The sequence below is a fragment of the Neofelis nebulosa genome, chromosome 1 (assembly GCF_028018385.1).
Source record: "Neofelis nebulosa isolate mNeoNeb1 chromosome 1, mNeoNeb1.pri, whole genome shotgun sequence".
NCBI lineage: Eukaryota > Metazoa > Chordata > Mammalia > Carnivora > Felidae > Neofelis > Neofelis nebulosa.
This window is the reverse complement of record NC_080782.1, coordinates 37,513,023-37,531,156: the sequence shown is the minus strand read 5'-3', so window position 1 is coordinate 37,531,156 and position 18,134 is coordinate 37,513,023.

Genomic DNA, 18,134 nt, shown 5'->3' with positions numbered 1-18,134 from the left:
ACCTACATTGCTTGTGGAGATGTATAGACATTTTGGTGTAGCAGATTCTTAACGATAGTAAACGCTCCCTATCTGAGCAATCACATTCGTAGGTACTTATGTCCGAGAAATGAAAACGTATGTTGACACAAAATACTGTACATGACTGTACATAGCAGGTTTAATTATAATAGCCTCAAATTGCGAGCAACCAAAATGACTATTTAAACAAATTGTACTACATTCAAACCACGGAATATTACTCAGCAATAAAAAGGAACAAACTATTAATACATGTAAACCAGTTGGATTTCAAGGACTTTATGCCATCTCAAAAAGTATGATTCCATTTATATGACATTCTCAAAATAACAAGATTATAGAGATGGAGAATGAATTCATGTTTCTTAAGGGTTAGCCATGCTGGAAGAGGGCACAGATGTAATTACAAAGAGATAGCATTCGGGAGACCTTTGTGATGATCCGTTAGTTTTGTATCTTGGTGGTTGTGTGAATCTACGTGTGTGAAAAAGGCATTGAACTTTACATACACGTTATACCAATGCCATTTTTTTTCTTTTGATATTGTACTACATTACCTAAGGTATTACCTTTGGGGGAAATAGGATTAAGGGTAAATGGGACTTCTCTGAACTATCTTTGCAATTTCCTATGAATCTATAATTTTTTCAAACTAAAATGTTTAAGAAAATGTTTGAAATGGTTGAGTAGGCTAGGCATTAAATGATTAGATTCTGAAAAGAATATGGTAGAAATGTTTACTTTTTAATTATAGGTTCAGGTAGAAAATCAACCTAAAAGGTCAGCTCAAAGCTGGTGAAAAAGTAAAGAGTAGGGATGGTTACAAACCGATGAGCTAAGATTGTAATTTCTTATCTGATGGTCCTGGCCAGGAAAAAAGAAATCCATTTCTTATTCTTGTTTAAATGTCAATACAAGTTTATAAGTTTCTTCCCATCATTGATTGGTTGACAATATTTATGTACAAACTTGAGAAAGATCATCTGAGCATAAGAACCTTTATTCTGAGCTATTGTATCTATGTAAGAAATGGAAATTATATTAAATCTCTCGTTGTACCTAACCATATGTGAGCAATTTATGCTAACAACAACAACAAAGTTGCATTATTTTGGAAATAAATCCGTAATCAAGGAGGTTGAATCGTTATTTTACGTTTATAAAATATATCTGCACATGCAAAATAATAGTAAATATTCATATTCACATCATCTCCCTATCATAACTACATTAACTCATATTTTTTCTTTAAATAGGGGTGTGGAGCCATTATTGTTGCTACCATGGGGAGCAGGAGATAAGGGTGATCAGTCAGGGTTCCCAGTGATTTGCAGTGGCAGGGGACAGTTTGTGCATAGAGATCGCATTTGGCAGTATGTGTTTACAAGGGAGGCAGACATCTGCCTCTCATGACACCTTGAGCCAGCCTATTTACTCTTCTAGATTAGGTAGCTCAGGAAGCATTAAAATTCTATGCTTTTGGGAACGTTCTATGTTTTCAAAACTTCTCCTGAAATTCTGAAACTCATAATCAAATTACATTTTAATTTTGCTCCTAGTAAAGCCCTGAAGTTTCCTGAGTTGGGGCAAAGAAAACCTTTAGTTAAATATAAAATAAGTCAGCGTAATGCATTATAACTAATAAGTATATTTCATCTAAACAGAAGCCAAGGGTGCTTTTTATTTTTATTTTTTTAATATACATCCAAGTTAGTTAGCATATAGTGCAACAATGATTTCAGGAGTAGATTCCTTAATGCCCCTTACCCATTTAGCTCATACCCCCTCCCACAACCCCTCCAGTAACCCACTGTTTGTTCTCAATATTTAAGAGTCTCTTATGTTTTTGTTCCCCTCCCTGTTTTTATATTATTTTTGCTTCCCTTCCCTTCTGTTTTTCCTTTCTGTTTTGTATCTTAAAGTCCTCATATGAGCGAAGTCATATGATATTTGTCTTTGACTGACTAATTTCACTTAGCATAATACCTTCTAGTTCCATCCACATAGTTGCAAATGGCAAGATTTCATTCTTTTTGGTTGCTGAGTAATACTCCATTGTATATATATACCACATCTTATCCATTCATCCATCAATGGACAGTTGGGCTCTTTCCATACTTTGCCTATTGTTGATAGTGCTGCTATAAACACTGGGGTGCATGTGTCCCTTCGAAACAGCACACCTGTATCCCTCGGATAAATACCTTGTGGTGCAATTGCTGGGTCATAGGGTAGTTCTATGTTTAATTTTTTGAGGAACTTCCATACTGTTTTCCAGAGTGGCTGCACCAGTTTGTATTCCCAGGTTTTGTTTTGTTTTGTTTTTAAATGTTATAAAAGTACATGAAGAGATGATAGAAATGATGTAAATCTATTTATATAGGGGAAACCCACAATTAAGAAAATGAATCCTTAGCCATGAAAATTAGTCTTCTGATCTCACAACTATTAAGTAGTGTCTTGCTATTTTCTATCATATCATTTAGAGCTTAACAATTCATCATGAAAGTACACTTTGAGTTCATGACCCAAAAACTTGTCCATTAAAGTCAGTTGTAGAAAGAAATGGTAATGTTCTCTTGTGAAATAGCAGGAGACATCATCTCATTTTGGGCTCTTGGTCTGACTTTCCACCGTGTGAAATTTATCTGTCATTTTTACTTTTCTGTTTTAATCATAGGGATTTGCCAAAAGTACTCATTCCTTTGTATCTGTGTCCCTGCCATTGTGCACGCAGACTAAATGGGCTCCGATTACTTGTGATAATATGTTTCACAAAAGCAATCAGTGTCCATAGGATTGAGCTTAGACTGGAAGCTTCTCAGCCCAAAAGAGAGCTATTAGAAGACAGGAGCTGAAAGGTCTTGTGTTGGGCTGACTTGAGAAAGAATGTGGCCAAAGGAATGAACTAGGACAGTTGAATTTTTGCAAAATCCTGGGAGCCATGGCAAAATGTTTTACTTTCAGGACCTTTGAGCCATTGAGATCATAAATAGGAACTTACATGTTCATCTTCTATCAATTTCCCCTTCATACCACACATAATAGAATGCAGTGGAGTTTACTAAGTGTTATCTGGCAAAACCGTTGCCTACCCATGTGTAGTGAGGAACAAAGTTAGGTTATTAGCCAGCACTTTCCTTTGCCTCAGCCTCAGAAATCCAAGAAGTTGCATTTTGGGGAAAGAAGTGAAGGCATTTAGAGAGGTCATAATTTGAAGCTAGTTTATTTTCTCAGAATTAGGTCACAGTTGGGCTGAGAGGAAAGGGCCCGAATTATCCCCAAGTCTCTTTCCAGGTTCTTTACCCTCAATCCTAGTTTTATGTGTCTTGAAAGATGGAATAGGAATTGCAAAAACGTGGGAAAGAACTTCGATGGAAGTTGTACAGAACATTCTTGTCACTTCCTTTCATCTCCTAGTTTGCAATACAGGCATACTGAAATTCTTCTTGCCCATTTTTTTTAGCCTTCACTTGTCAAAGGCCCATAGCACCACATAAGATTCAATTAAATTTGTTATGACAGAAATTTTATGTATGTTATTTCATTCAAGTCATAGGAATGGCTGTAAATGCTGTTAGAAAGACTTGTTTATGCCTACCACAAGCCATTATTGAGGGCTTACTTTGCTCAGTAGTGTGCTTGTCACTGGGAATTCATGGGTGAAAGGAGCAGTTCCTAAAGAATTTATAGACTAGTGGTGGGTGAAAAACTAAGAGCCAATTTTTGATAAAATATGAAAAATGGTTTCTTCTCTGCTAAATAATTTCTGGGATATAAATAGAAAAGAACACATAAAGGAGATTTTTATCTAGGTGGCCTTTGTTAAAATGGGATGATGGCTTTAGTGCGGTAATAAAATTCCTCACGACATAGAGAACATTTACCAAGATGTTGCTATAAGCTTCACTACACTATAAGGAAATATAGCATAAAAAATATAATTCTTTCTTTTCAGTAATTTTTAAAGTTTATTTATTTTGAGAGAGACAGAGAGAGAGAGAGAGAGAGAGCATGAGCAGGGGAGGGGCAGAGAGAGAAGGAGGGAGAGAAAATCCCAAGCAGGCTCCACACTGTCAGCACAGAGCCCAATGCAGGGCTTGAACTCCTGAACCATGAGGTCATGATGTGAGCCAAAACCAAGAGTCGGATGCTCAACCGGCAGAGACACCCAGGCGTCCTGAAAATAATTTATAATTCTTACAGGGTTGCAGCCCTGTACTGCAGAATGGTTACCAGACTCCTTTCCTGTGTGAATCCAGGCTGCCTCCACCAGTGGGAGAATTCCCACCGTCTCACCTTCTCAGAGTCCTGGACACATGTCTGAAAAACGCTTAGAGAAAATGAAAGCTTTTGCACTTCTCAGCCTCTGGTGTACCTCTGGAGGCTCATTTTCTTCCTCAAGACTGACATCTTTCCAGTGTGATTGATGATAGAAATATCCACTGAGGGAAAATTCTACTCTTGTCCATAAAACAATCCCATAATAGTGTGAGAACGGTGTATTTGCTGAATTTTGAATTGTATAATAGTAGATAATACTTGTGTCAAAACCAGTTCAGTTAACAACGGGGCACACCAAATTCATTGCATTTCCTTTTTGGTTTCTTCCCATCAAATAAAAAAAATTACAACTAATCTTATGGCCTAATCTCACCAAACTTCTTCTTATTTCTTGTGTGTCAAATGAAACCAACAACGTAGTAATTCACCACGTAAGATTTTGAAGGCTCTTCAGGAAAACTTTAACAAACTCACCATCAAACAAAAAGTGCCCAGTGTCATATCAGCTTATGAGCCTAACTCTCTGGGTATAATAGATAGGATATATACTTCATGACAATATAAGAATAGCAGATGGATGCCTAGACATATAATCCGTCACTCATGCATTCATGTACATATTATACAACTGTGCCTGTAAGGGTTCTGGGTCTGGGAGATGGAGTGGCAAACAGAGTGAGGTGCTTACCTCATGGAACTTACCTTCTAATGGAGAAGACAGATAAATGAAAAGGCAAATAAAATATATATTAACTGGGATTAATAAATGCTATAAAAAAATAAAGCAAAGAAAGACTAACTTGTGCTTTTGTTTAAGGACAGTAGTTGGGAGGCTTTTCTGGAGGAGGTCTAAGCAGAGACCAGACTAAAGTTACATATATATCTGGGGAGAGCATGACAGGCTGAGGGACAGAAAGTACGCCGACTGAAAGATAATAATGTGCTTGATGTGTCAAAGGATCAGCAGGAAGTCCAGTATAGCTGAATGAGGATGAAGGGTAGGAAATGAGGGATAAAATTAGCCAAGCAATATGGAGGCCACAGAAAGGATTTTAATTTTAATCTCAGTCATATGAAACGTTAGAATTAGGTACAGCTGCAAGTGATGAAAAATTTATATTTAGAATAGCTTAAGAAAGACAGATGATTACTTCTCTTTCATATAAAGACATTAAGATATAGGCATCCCAGTTCAGCTTCAAAAAATTGTCAGGGGCATAGCTCCTTCTATCCTTAGGGGTCAGTCCTTCTCAGAATGTGGCTTTAGCCTCAGACCCGGATGGCTGAATGAGCCCCAGCCATCAACTCTGCATTTCAATGATCAGAAAGTACAAAGGAGCAAAGCAAATGCTTCTATTTATAAACTTATTTACTGAAAAGTGTATCTTAAGGCCACACCTAGCTCTGAGAGAAAGTAGAAAGTGTAGTTTTCATTCTAGACATTTGTGAATATATTGGGGGTTAAATTCTCAAAGAAGAATGGTAAATAGGTATTGGGGAAAATGAGTTGGTTCTGACACCAGGAGCCATTGGGTGGTGTTGAGCAGAAGCATGATACGATCTGATTTTCATTATTAAAAAATCACCTTGCCATGTAGAGAATGGAGGACGTAAGAAATGAAGCACGGAGACCAGCTAAAAGTCTATGGTAGTAAACTAAACGTTATTAAGGTCACCTTAGTAATGGCTTTTAGATTTGTAGAGGTAGGGTTTACTTTGGAACAAGCCAAATACTAGTTGTTGGTGTTACTTCCCCAAGTTTCTCTTTGCTTGATTATTCACTTAATATTTGTTTCAAAATAATAGAAAGGTCAAGTGACAATATAGAAGCCTTCTTCTGTAACCTCAAATCTCCATGACAGGAAATGCTATCTGTATATTAAATATATAAACTTGTGCAAAACTTATGACAAGACATATTAATATATGTTTAGTGAAACATAGGTTTAGAGAAATAATTGAAATCAATGTTATTCACTGCAGAGCATAATCTCAGGACAAAGCATTTTGCCATCATTTTCTTGCTATGGTTTAGATGGACCAGATTTTGCAACATAATTTCTTCTTAGTATAAATCTCCTTCCAATGAGAAGCCAAACTCTAGTTGAAAGAATGAAAGAAAGAAGAGAGAAAGAAAAAAAAAAAGTAACAGCCATCTTAATGGGAGGTCCTGGCCTGAAACCCAGCAAAGAAAGATAATCTGGTAAAGTTACTTACAGTTTTTACTGTTTTCCTGTAATTTTTCACATTAACCATTCCTACCAAATATATATTTTTTTAACAATGTATGATTATTTTCTCCAAGGAGAGAAAAAGCATGCTTTGTTTCTGAACAAACACATCTTCCAACTTGGCTGTGGAAATGCAGTTTGTGTTGTGCATGCTTGAAGCAAGGTGGAGAGAGAGAAAAATATGAAAAGGAAAAGAAGCCAGGAAAGAAGTGATTATTTTTTTCATCAGCTAAAGAGCATTAAATTGCATTTCCTAAATGACTTGATGTGTTTGGTATCTTGCTGTCAAGGCCAGCTTTCTGTGTTGTGGTCTGATATGAGCAGTGGTAGAAAAATTCCACCAATTACAGATATTTACTACACCCCTTCAGTGCAATCGTTGATTTGGGGAAAGCACTACTTGGAAAAGCAGGCACACATAAAGAGGACACCAAAAGTCAGTTTTCCGGGGGGCAGCATGATGGATGGTACAGTGTCTTCCTATATAGAATAGGAATAAGAATGTTTCAGTATTTTCATGCTTCATTTTAGTATGCTTGGGAGCTTAACAGAATTATTTCAAGAAGTTCTTCAATAAATAAATGTGCCAAATCAGCAACAAACTTACACTATCAAGTTGGATTTATAAGGGCCATGGCCATATAAATCTACTTTAACTGGACTAGAACAATCCCCACACCTAAAAATGGTTAGGAACTAAAATGCAGAAGTTTTCAAATAGAGTCATCATAGATTGTTAGTGAATTAGACTTCCCCAGAATTTTATTTACTTCTTATTCTGCTGTAGATGTTTGGATATCGCTGAGAGATCACCTTGGTTCATGAGTCCAATTGAAGGTGGAGGTCAATCTCCACAGTTATGACCTGGAAATTATCTAAGTGTCTTATTAAAAAAAAAACACTTTTTTGTTTTTTTGGAAAAAGAGAGTGTGAGTGAGGGAGAGGTACAGAGGGAGAGAGAGAGAAAGAGAGAGAGAGAGAGAGAGAGAGAGAATATTAAGCAGGCCCCACACTTAGTACCAAGCACAATGTAGGGCTTGATCCCACAACCCTGGATCATGACTTGAGCCAAAATCAAGAGTTGGATGCTCAACAAACTGAGCCACCTTAGAAAAACGCATGACTTTTAAAAAAAAATTTGAAATGGGTATCCAAGGTCCTGATTTATGCCTCATGTAATAGTTAATCAAGATTAGAAAATACTAAATCCGTGAAAAAAAGAAAATCAGGACTTTACTAATTTAAAACTTCCTGTACCTTTAAAATATCTCTTTGGAAGAATATGAAACGTTGCAGAAACCGGAACTTGATCATCAATGTTTATCAAGGAAAAGGTCACCATATGTTATTAAAACACTAAGTGGGAGTTCAATCTTAATGAATCATAGATGATTGATTTAGTTGAATTTATTCCTTCCATAATAATTATCTTTTGAAAAAAAGAGAAAAATATTCTCTTGCTTATATGTTGCTTGTAGTCATTCCACTAAGTGGGTTCTAGTCTCAAGACTGGGAAAGTTCTCCTGATTTGGTATCTTTCCATATAACCATAGAGTGAGTATTTATTGAAGAGAAAGGTAAAAATTCAGTGGACAAATAATAATTCTCAACTAGTGAATAATTAATGGAGAGGGCTTTTCAGGTTAGGGAGAGCACAGGCAAAGGCATAAAGATGGGAATAAGAAAGCAAAATCAATGAATGCTAAAAATTGTGGCACCAGTTATTATAATAGAGGATAGATGTGGGAAGTTGGGAGTTAAGTGGGTTGATGAATCTGCAGAAGTAAATTGGATTTATATGGTGAAAAATTTTGAATTAAATTTTGAAAAGTTTAGGGGCTCTTGGGTGACTCAGTTGGTTAGGCTTCCGACTCTTGATTTCTGCTCAGGTAAGGATCTCAGTGTGGTGAGATTGAGTCCTGAGTTGGGCTCTGTGCTGGGTGTGCAGCCTGCTTGGGATTCTCTCACTCCTTCTTCCTCTGCTCCTCCCCAGCTTGCATGCCCTGTGCGTGCCCTGCGCTCTTTCTCTCTCTCTCAAAAAAAATAAAAGTAAAATAAAAATAAAATTCAAAAAGTTTATATTTTCTTCTATACATAATTAAGACTTTATAGATGAAACACAACAATCATTCTCTAAATGCCATACATTGATTCTGGATAGCCAAGGTAGCGGTGGCCATCTAAATTTAAATCTCACAACATGTCCTTCAAACCTACACAGATCAGGAAGAACAAGAAAGAAAACCACACAAATCTCAAGCCTTTACTATAAGTAGAAAACAGAGAACAGTACAACTTCAAATGACTTGTTAGGTAGAAAAACAAACATCATGTTTTTGTGGAGCTATTTCTTGCGTTCTGACCAAACCATTGCAGAAAATAGAAGGTAGACATTTTGAAAAACTCTCCGGAAGATAGGAGGAAATGGAGGGCCTAAGATTGAACTAAATCATGACCAGAAAGAAGAAAGTCTATCCTAGGTGCTAAAATACTGAAAAAAGAGGTCTTGTATAGCAGAGCACTGGTTACAGATAAGGGACTTAAAAGTATGCAGTTTGAAAGGTTATTGCTTCTGGAGGCAACAGGGTAAAAAGGAAGAGAGAAGTGTTCTCTGGAAATTATGCAATGAAGAGTACAAGAGCAAGTAAGGAGAAATTTTGAAAGAAAAAGAAAACAAATTATAGAACTAAAAACACAAAAACTATCCTCCAAGTGCCACTGATTTAAAAACTGCATTTTCCTACACTGACTGAGGGAAAGGAGTCATTCATTCTTCAACTAAGAATATTCTGAGCCACCCTACACCAGAAGCCTTGTTCATGAAACGCAAGGCAAAAGGTGTTTTGATGTCCAGAAAGCTGTTAGGAGAAGAACACCATAAATAAGAATAAAACTATTTTAGCTAACGCAAGCTCCCCACACACACACACGTTTATGCATATGCACACATGTGTGCACACGTGCACAGCAGAAGGAATCCAATATTCTGAAATAAATTAAATTCTCAAACATTTGGTGATATAAAAATATCACAATAACCTTGAATTAGAAATTTAAAAAGGAAAGAAACTACCAAAGCCATAAAAAAATTAATAAAAGGGTAGTTGACTTACTTCAGGAAAGAAATAGAAGAAAAAAAAGAAAATCATATAGTAAGTGAAGACTAAATTAAAAGATGCCTGAGAAACAAAAGTAGGAAAACATCAAAGAGAATCAAACTTGAGATAAACGAGTAAAATTGGTCAGAGAGGCAGCAATTGAAAAAGACAAACAAACAAGGCCCACATAAATATAAATGAAGTTACTGGAGAAGAAACAACACTGGAATAACGTTAATATTGGTATTTATGAGAACACTTTTCAGAAATAAAATACAGATCTATAGGACTTCCTAGTTATCTATGAAAAGTGATCCAGAATAATCAAGCCATAGACATATTTTAGTAAAACTATTCAAATTTAAATGTAAAGAAAAAATTTATCAGGACCTCCAGCCGTAAATGATGAGGGAGCGTGGGGCGGGCTGAGACAAAGTGCAAGCTAGCAGCACGCCTCCCCATCCTCCACAACCTCCCTAGCCCCCCATGGCCAGCTCTGTACCCCCACCATTCCAAAACCCCATCAAGGGTGTAAAAGATCAATATCTAACGGTAACTATATTCCTAGTTGATTTTGTTTTTCAGATCTTCTATATTGGACTGTATAAAAGTCTCTTCGTTTTTTAAATTTTTTTAATGTTTTATTTATTTTTGAGAGAGGGAGAGACAGAATACGAGTGGGGGAGGGGCAGAGAGAGAGGGAGACACAGAATCTGAGACAGGCTCCAGACTCTGAACTGTCAGCACACAGCCTGACGCAGGGCTCGGAACTCAGGAACTGTGAGATCATGATCTGAGCCGAAGTCGGACTCTTAACCAGCTGAGCCACTCAGGCACCCCAAGTTTTTTTCTATCAGTATTTTCTTACATTACCTATGGTGTCTGCTGTATAGTTATTTGGTGCATAGATTTTCATAAGTATTATATTTTCATTTTGAATTGTAGCTTTGAGATAAAATGTGCCTTTCTTTGTCATGTTTAATACATATGATTTAAACTTGACTTGTCTGATATCAGAATTGCAACCTATGCTTTCTTATTATTTCCCTTTGCCTGGTATACCTTTGTCCATCTTTTTGTTTTTAACCTTTCTAGATCCCTTTGTTTGGGTGTGCTCTTATATAGTGTTGCTTTGTGAGCTAAATTGAGAATCTTAAGCCTATGCATATTTATTGAAAAGACTGATGCTGTTTATTCTCCACTCTGCCCAAGTGATGAGGTTTTGGGATGATGGGGGCAGGGGGTGGTCCGGAGCCTATGGCCAAGAAAGAATCTTGAGAAGTCTCTGGTGCAACAAGGTGATTTTATTAAACACAGGGACAGGACCCATGAGCACAAACTGCTGCACTGGGGTTGTGAAGAATGAGGGTTGTATACTATGGAGTGGGAGAGGTAAAGTTAAAAGGGAGGCCTCCAGAAGGACTTTGATATGCTAAAGAGGACTCCTAAGATACCTGAGGCCTTGCTATCGTCCAGCTAAGGTTGTTTTTCCCTCTAGCAAAGCATTAACATTCGGACAGTAGGGGGTTCCTGGAGAAATGTCATATTCCTTATTTGTATCAAGTATTTGTCAATGGGCTGCAGGTTATAAGGAAATTTAATTTTACCTGCCATTTATTTCTTGTCTTTGTTCCCCACATCACTATGGAGGGGTGATGTTGGAGCTCCAGGAAGCTGAGTCTATAGGTTTCTGGAGATTAAGGCTATTAATAAGATTGCCTTTTTCTTGTAATTTACTAAGATATTTGTAAACTGATGGAGACCCATGTCCTATATGACTGTGATCTCTATCAGTCAGCCATTTGTTTTCTTTCCTTTCCTTTGTTCTTGGGCAGCCAGGAGTGCCTGAGGAATGTCACACATAGCCCACCTTGGTTGGGGGTGGAAGAATATGCTAGCTTGTACTTTGCCCTCAAGGTTGCCTTATGCTCCTACATCACCCTGATAAAAAGAGAATATGCTGATAACATTTTGTAACAACACAATAAAACTAGAAATTAGTTATAAGATATAAAACAAAGGGTCTTTCTACCAGGAATAAAAACCTTTTGTTAAGCAGCTCTTTATTTTAAAATATAGGTTTTATCATTATTTAGGTGTGGCAAGGCCAAAAGATCAGAAGACAACTGCCATTGAAATGATACTCTGTTATGCTTACAGATCCCTAGAGGAACGGTCATGCCTTACTATGGGGACTACACAGTGAACCACACTCTTTGGCTTGCACTGCTTTCTTAGAGCGTTGGTGGAGTCATTGCAGTTTCTACTTTTGTTGGGAAAATGAATAAAGTTTTACACCAAAGGGCCAAAGGGACTAAAACAAGCTCTGATCTCTAGCTTACAGACCCCTTTTCCGGGTTCTTCTTGCCCTGTTTGCCAAGTGCGCAAAAACCCACCACAGATATGGAAGCTGACAACTATAAATTACCCTTCCCCCCCTTTATTCAGAGCTCAGATCTTTGGAGAAACAGTCTCCTCTGAGCCTGCCGGTGTTAAATCAATCTCTGATCCACCAAGGTCTCCGAGTGCCGCTTGGTTTTTCTGCCAGTGTTCCAGCCTGGTGTCGTAACACTTTTACAGTTACTTACTCAGTCACCATTGGTTAATACACAGGCTTCACCTTTCTGCTGTGTGCTGTGCTATTACTAATTCCAGCAATCAGTCTGTGTATTGTTAAATGCATCAGCTGGAATCATGGAAGATATCTACTTATACAAGAAAAATCTAGTGAAGACACTTTAGACAGATGATTTAGACTGAAAACAAAAACTGAATGCACGTGTCATATACTCAAACTTATGAAAATATGAACTACTGCATTAAAAAAAAAAAGCACAATAGTGCTTCTGTGTATGGAAGAAAGCATAGGAGGCGAATAGTGGCCAAGAATGTGAGAGCCTGATAAAGGAGGTGTTTGGGAGTCTGGGCTCTGGGTTGGTTTGCATACAAAAGACATACCCTAGGTGAGTTGTTTGCTATCTCTAGGAATTAGCTAGCCTTGGGAGGGGCACTCTTTCCAGCGGGACCCTAAAATGTGAAAGCATCAAAAATACAAAATAAAAATACATGATTTGTATATTGGTAATGTTACAGTAAATACTTGGTGCCCAGGAAGAGACAAGCCACAAACACTCGGGAAATCAGGAAAAGACTGTTTATTGCGCACTGGTGCCAGCCCAGCGGAGTCACCTCCAAAGGCTGAGCCCCAAACCTTGGCATCTGCCTCCTTTCATGGCTGGGATGGTAGGGGGTTGAAAGACAAAAGAAAAAGGGGAGGGGGCACTTATCAGTGATGTTATCTGGGCAGTTGGTGGACAGTGGAGGCCAGAAGATTACAGAAGCCAGAAGTATGCAAGGGGAGTATCCAGCCTCAGACATCTGGCTGGCCCTTTTTATCTTGCTTTTACTAGCTTTTCTTCTCAGGAAAAGGATAAATACAAACTAAAACAAAAAATTTTTAAAATAATGGCAAAAACACTACAGCCAGTGCAAAAGGTAAGAAGAAGAATATAAATGCTTACAGGTAGAAAGGAAGAAATAAAATCATTTCTATTTATAGATTATATTATCATATTATTGTTTATGTTATTGCAAGAATCTATCAAAAGAAATTCCTGGAACTAACAAGTCGTCTCAGGTTACAAGATATGAGGCTAACAGACAGATATTAATTCACATGCTAAGAATGAATTTCGACTTAAAAACACAATATCACAATTGCTCCAAAGAAAGTACAATTCTTAGATATACATTAAAAAATGGACAATATATGTAAGGTTAAAATTATAAAATGCTGATGAAAGAAATAGAAAAGATCTAAATAAATGAAGAGGCATACTGTGTTCATTGATTAGAGCCTTAATATAGTAAAAAAAAAATCGATTCTCCTCAAATCAACCTATGGGTATAATGCAATTCTTATAAAAATAAAATCTCAGCAAGGTTTTTTGTAAACATAGATAAGCATATTCTAAAATTTACATGGAAAGTCATTGGACCTGGAATAGTCAAAATAATTTTGAAAAAAGCAAGGAATAAAGTGGGAGGAATTATTGTGGCTGATATTAAGGCTTTCCAAATAGCTAAAGTAATCAAGACTGTGGTATTATTGGAGGAATACACTTTTATTTTTGAAAATTTTGACAAAGACATAAAAGCAATTCATAAGAGAAAATATTCTGGATGTAGGGCTAAGTGAAGATTTCTTGAACTTGACACCAAAAGGCCAATCCATAGAAGTAAAAACTTAGATAAAATGGACCTCATCAGAGTTAGAAATCTTTGCTCTATAAAAAAGTTTTGCTTTACAAAGCCATTGTTCTATCCTGTGAAGAGGAGAAAACAACAAGCTACAGGTTGGGAGAAAATATTTGCAAACCACATATTTGGAAAAGGACTTGTATTTAGAATATATAAAACTCTCAAACCAAACTCTAAAAAAAATGAAAAATCCTATTAGAAAATTGGCAAAAGACGTGAACACACATTTCACCAAAGAGGACATATAGATGGCAAATAAGCAGTGAAAAGATGTTCAACATCATTTACCAGTAGGGAAATGCAAATTAAAACCATACTGAGATAGAGGTGCCTGGGTGGCTCAGTCGATTAAGCATCTAACTCTTAGAGTCCTGAGTTCAAGCTCTATGTTGGGCTTCACGCCCAAAAACAAAAAACAAAACAAAACAAAACACCATATCGAGATAGCCCTGTGCATGTATCAAAATAGTTAAAATAAAAAAATTGGAAGATCTTGAAGATGGCGGCGTAGGAGGACGCTGGGCTCACCGTGCATCCTGCTGATCACTTAGATTCCACCTACACCTGCCTAAAGAACCCAGAAAACCGCCAGAGGATTAGCAGAACGGAGTCTCCGGAGCCAAGCGCAGACGAGAGGCCCACGGAAGAGGGTAGGAAGGGCGGCGAGGCGGTGCGCGCTCCACGGACTGGCGGGAGGGAGCCGGGGCGGAGGGGCGGCTCGCCGGCCAAGCAGAGCCCCCTAGTCTGGCTGGCAAAAGCGGAGGGGCCGGACGGACTGTGTTCCGACAGCAAGCGCGACTTAGCGTCTGGGAGGTCAGAAGTTAACAGCTCTGCTCGGAAAGCGGGAAGGCTGGAGGACAAAGGGAGGGAGAGCTGCTGAGCCCCCGGACGGCAGAGCTCAGCTTGGCGGGGAACAAAGGCGCTCGCCAGCGCCATCTCCCCCGCCCACCCCCCAGCCAAAATCCCAAAGGGAACCAGTTCCTGCCAGGGAACTTGCTCGCTCTGCGCAAACACCCAACTCTGTGCTTCTGCGGAGCCAAACCTCCGGCAGCGGATCTGACTCCCTCCCGCTGCCACAGGGCCCCTCCTGAAGTGGATCACCTAAGGAGAAGCGAGCTAAGCCTGCCCCTCCTGCCCCCACGCACCTTGCCAACCCACCCAGCTAATACGCCAGATCCCCAGCACCACAAGCCTGGAGGTGTGCAAGTAGCCCAGATGGGCCACGCCACCCCACAGTGAATCCCACCCCTAGGAGAGGGGAAGAGAAGGCACACACCAGTCTGACTGTGGCCCCAGCGGTGGGCTGGGGGCAGACATCAGGTCTGACTGCGGCCCCGCCCACCAACTCCAGTTATACACCACAGCACGGGGGAAGTGCCCTGCGGGTCCTCACCACTCAAGGGACTATCCAAAATGACCAAACGGAAGAATTCCCCTCAGAAGAATCTCCAGGAAATAACAACAGCCAATGAACTGATCAAAAAGGATTTAAATAATATAACAGAAAGTGAATTTAGAATAATAGTCATAAAATTAATCTCTGGGCTTGAAAACAGTATAGAGGACAGCAGAGAATCTCTTGCTACAGAGATCAAGGGACTAAGGAACAGTCACTAGGAGCTGAAAAACGCTTTAAACGAAATGCAAAACAAAATGGAAACCACGACGGCTCGGATTGAAGAGGCAGAGGAGAGAATAGGTGAACTAGAAGATAAAGTTATAGAGAAAGAGGAAGCTGAGAGAAAGAGAGATAAAAAAATCCAGGAGTATGAGGGGAAAATTAGAGAACTCAGTGGTACACTAAAAATAAATAATATACGCATAATTGGTATCCCAGAGGAGGAAGAGAGAGGGAAAGGTGCTGAAGGGGTACTTGAAGAAATTATAGCTGAGAACTTCCCTGAAGTGGGGAAGGAAAAAGGCATTGAAATCCAAGAGGCACAGAGAACTCCCTTCAGACGTAACTTGAATCGATCTTCTGCACGACATATCATAGTGACACTGGCAAAATACAAGGATAAAGAGAAAATTCTGAAAGCAGCAAGGGATAAACGTGCCCTCACATATAAAGGCAGACCTATAAGACTAGTGACTGATCTCTCCTTTGAAACTTGGCAGGCCAGAAAGGCTTGGCACGATATCTTCAGTGTGCTAAACAGAAAAAATATGCAGCCGAGAATCCTTTATCCAGCAAGTCTGTCATTTAGAATAGAAGGAGAGATAAAGGACTTCCCAAACAAACAAAAACTGAAGGAATTTGTCACCACTAAACCAGCCCTACAAGAGATCCTAAGGAGGATCCTCTGAGACAAAGTACCAGAGACATCACTACAAGCATAAAACATACAGACATCACAATGACTCTAAACCCATATCTTTCTATAATAACACTGAATGTAAATGGATTAAATACCCAAAAGACATAGGGTATCAGAATGGATAAAAAAACAAGACCCATCTATTTGCTGTCTACAAGAGACTCATTTCAGACCTGAGGACACCTTTAGATTGAGAGTGAGGGGATGGAGAACTATTTATCATGCTACTGGAAGCCAAAAGAAAGCTGGAGTAGCCATACTTATATCAGACAAACTAGACTTTAAATTAAAGGCTGTAACAAAAGATGAAGAAGGGCATTATATAATAATTACAGGGTCTATCCATCAGGAAGAGCTAACAATTATAAATGTCTATGTGCCGAATACCGGAGCCCCCAAATATATAAAAAAATTATAACACTAAATGCTGATGAGGATGTAGAGAAACTGCACTACTCATATATTGCTGGTGGGAATGTAAAATGGTACAATCATTCTGGGTAAGAGTATAGAAGCTTAATACAAAGCTAAATTTGTAATGACTGGACAATCCGGCAATTGAACTCTCAGATATGTATCCAAGGGAAATGAAAAGTTATGTTCATGAAAATCTTGCACATGAATATTCATAGGTAAGATGCCTCATTCATAACAGCCGAAACCTGGACCCTATCCAGATGTCCTCCAACAAGCCAGTAGTTAAACACAGTGTGCTATATCCGTACCATGGATACTAATCTGCAATGGAAAGGAATGAGCTCTGGATACATACAACGACTAAGATAGGTCTCAAAGTATCTGGCCGAGGAAAAAAGGCCAATCTCAAAAGGCTACATATTGTATGATTCCATTTATATAGCATTCTTGCAATTACAACATTATAGAGATGGGGAACAGATCTATTTGTTACCAGGAGTTAGGGATAGGGAAGACAGCTAGTTTGTTGTGCTATAAAAGGACAGCATGAGGGATCTTTTTATTTATTTATTTATTTTTAATGTTTATTTCTTTTTGAGAGAGAAAGACAAAAAATGGGTAGAGGAAGGACAGAGAGAGAGGGAGACACAGAATCCAAAGCAAGCTCCAGGCTCTGAGCCATCAGCCCAGGCCCCGATGTGGGTCTCAAACTCATGAACGTTGAGATCATGACCTGAGCCGAAGTCAGATGCTTAACCAACGGAGCCACCCAGGCACCCACTTTGGGATCTTTTGTGAAGGAACTGTTCTGTATATGGATTGTGGTGAGGGTTACACAAATCTATATATGTGATAAAATTGTTAAGAAGTAAATACACACATACAAATACAGGAAAACTGGTGAAATCTGAAGAAGGCTCACAGATCTGAAAATTATTACCATTGTGGGAAGCTAAACGAAGGATATACTGGATCTCCATGTTATTTCTTAACATTCTGCTCTCTTAGTGCAGAGCCTGATGCGGAGCTCCAACTCATGAACTGCGGGATCACATGAGCTGAAGTCGGATGCTTAACTGACTGAGCCACCCAGGTGCCCCTGAAATGCATTTAAAGCACATTAGTGGGAAATCTATAACCTTAAACATTTGCATTAGTAAAAATGAAAGAATGAAAAATAATGTAATCCCCAACTCAAAACCTGGAAAAAGAAGAACAAATAAAGCAATATACATACACACATACACAGAAATGATGAATATAAAAATAGAAATTAAATGAAGTAGGAAATTGAAGACATTATATTTAATTAATAACTCAAAATCATATCTTAAAAAATAAAATAAACCACTAACAGACTTCTTTAGAAAAATTAAGGAAAACACCAATATTCATGTAATAGTTGACAAGGGATAAAATAAATATTTAAAGAGAATAATTTTAAAACATATGAAACTGCTGACATTTCCAACAAATAAATATGAAAACATAGATTAAATGTATAT